This window comes from Varanus komodoensis, unplaced genomic scaffold, assembly GCF_004798865.1.
Source record: "Varanus komodoensis strain SLA01 unplaced genomic scaffold, ASM479886v1 scaffold60, whole genome shotgun sequence".
Classification (NCBI taxonomy): Eukaryota; Metazoa; Chordata; class Lepidosauria; order Squamata; family Varanidae; genus Varanus; species Varanus komodoensis.
The window spans coordinates 3,606,018-3,608,725 of NW_025336223.1; positions in this window are offsets into that span (position 1 = coordinate 3,606,018).

Here is a 2,708-nt window from a genome sequence, read left to right on the forward strand (position 1 = left end):
CTGGGGCCACCTATGTGTGCACCACACCTACTCATTCACACACGCAAAAACACAGACCAGATGTTGGTTCTACAGCAGCATCTTTTCCGCACAATAGTATCAAGGTATCAAATAGTATCAAACCCCCTCAGATAAACAAAGGAAGAAAGCCTCTTAAAACTCTTTCTATGGTTCCTGCCATATAAGGCTGATTCCTTGAGCATCCTAGGAATTTGAAGGCTACCTTCCAGAGCCATTTCTGAGGTTCTTCTAGCACTTGTCTAGGAATGAGGTCTCTACGGCAGGGACTACAAAGCTTGTTCCTAAACCATTTCATTCCCCCAACACCCTTTTTGGTGGAGGGATCTGGGATGGGCAGAGTCATGTACCCAAGACTTTAATTTTCTCAAACTCTGTAGGGTAATGAAGGAGTGATCAGTTAAAGGGTTTAATCACTAAAACATTTTGTTTTGTTTTACAGCTTTTTAGAATTGTATAATAATAATAATGAGGGACTGCAGATGGCGCAGTGGTTTAAACCGCTGTGCTGCTGGGCTGGTAGATTGAAAGGTCACCAGTTCGAATCTGCACAATGGGGTGAGTTCCTGTTGCTCCGTCCCAGCTCCTGCCAACCTTGCAGTTCAAAAGCATGCAAGTGCAAGTAGATAAAAAGGTACCACTTCGGTGGGCAGGTAACAGCGTTCCGTGCCGGCCACATGGCCACGGAGACCGTCTGCAGACAAACACTGGCTCCCTCAGCTAGAAAACAGCGATGAGGACCGCCCCCTGGAGTCAGGCATGACTGGACTTAATGTCAAGGGGAAACCTTTACCTTAACAACAACAACAACAACAACAATAGCAGCAGCTAACTTCATAGTACCCCAGTTGGGTATCTTGCCCAGTTATAATGCACAAATATTCTATGCTCAAAACTGGGAACAAGGAACATTGAACAGCTGGATTTGCGTTAGGGCAGACTACCAAAGAATCCAAATCTCAGCAATGAAGCTAGAACACCACTTCCAGTGGAAATGGGGTGCTGACTAATATTCCTCTAAGAATGAGATTTTAATGAAGTTTCTTCAGATCTACTTACCATGGCAGCCAGCTGGGACCTCCATTGTTACAGGCATTATACCTCTAATTGCAGGAGAGGGAGGGAGAGAGAGAGAGAGAGGCAGGCAGGCAGACAGCTGTTATGGAGTCACCATAACAGAGCAGAAAATGAGTGAGTTCTACATATAACAAAATGGTAGTTAATGGATTTGGACAGTCTCATAATGGAGGTGGGGTTTGGCATTCTCAGCAGTTACTGATATAACTGTATATTGAAACACAATCCTTTGAAAATTGCTCCATTACTTTCCATGATGATTTCTTTTTAGCAGGGAGTTCCATAATTCAGCTGTTCCCATATTAGGTCATGACACTAACCCTGGAAGTACTATGACCAATAACACACACATGGGTACAGAGAAAAGAAATTGTGTTAACAGTCTCTACCTTAGAGATTGTTAATGCAAAAAACAAACAACTAAACAAATTGATACAGGGCAGACAAATCAGCACTGTTGGCCAAGGCAGCTGGACAGAACCTCTACATTCTTATTTACCTCCACAAGGAGGAGTAGATAACGCTGTCTGTGGACTTCCTGAAGGCATCGGTCTGACCATCTTGGAAAACTGGATGCTACCTAGATGGTGATCCAGCCAGGCAATTTCTTACTGTCTCATTCACTGTTAGAAAAACCTGCATATTCAGTTGTGGTGCAGTCAAGCAAGTCATCTGCAGTTGGGAAACAGGCTGCTTGCTTGATGAAAGCGCTTTGGTATGATCCAGGACAACTCTTCTGGTGTACAATAAATCCCTTTATTTCTTCTTCGTAAATATCCAAAGGCCAGTGCAGGCATATACCCTGACCCTATCTGTCTTTACTTGGAAGTAAGTCCCCCACTATTTGGATGGAGCTTACAAGCTTGGTGACAATAATTAATTCAAGAAATACCGGTTGCTTCCCACCCTACCTTTTTCCGTATGAGTCTTCTGCCAGAAAGAAGCCAACAATTTTATATATTAGAAAGAACCTTCCTTTTGGACACAATTTATCATGCACCTTTTGTATGAGGAGCTGGCCTTGTATGTGAAGCTGGAAGTTCTGCTATCTTCCCCTATTCCCAATAGGTATATATACTTTTGCTGTTAATTTTTCCTGACGAGCATATGTGTACAGGCAGTCTCCCCGTTACGAATGAATTCCATTCCTGAGAAACTTGAAAACTGTTTTTAGGTTGAATTTGTATGTAGGTTGGGTCATGTATAATCACCCCTCCACATTCTTGGGGGCTGTGGTGCAGGATCCCCATGAAAGTGGAAAAATTATGAATATCCCTAGGCCCCCTTCCTGCCGAAACTCACCAGCACCTCCTCTTTGCAGTGAGGAAATGCCAGAGAGATTTCCCTCTCTGGATGCGCAGGGCAGGAAGGCCTGCTTTGGAGGGCTCCCTCACTCTCCTTCCACTTCCTCTCTTTCTATGGTAATGATTATTTTTTGCAGTATTTAAAAAAAATAGAGGTGTTATGGCAGTTTGTTCATAAGTATAGGTTGCAATTCAGACATTTGTAACTCAGGGACTGCCTGTATTGTACTCTCTCTCTCTCTTACTCACAGACATAGCTACGTGTACTTTTTCCTAAATATATATACGGCTAATGATTAGGTGACTGGC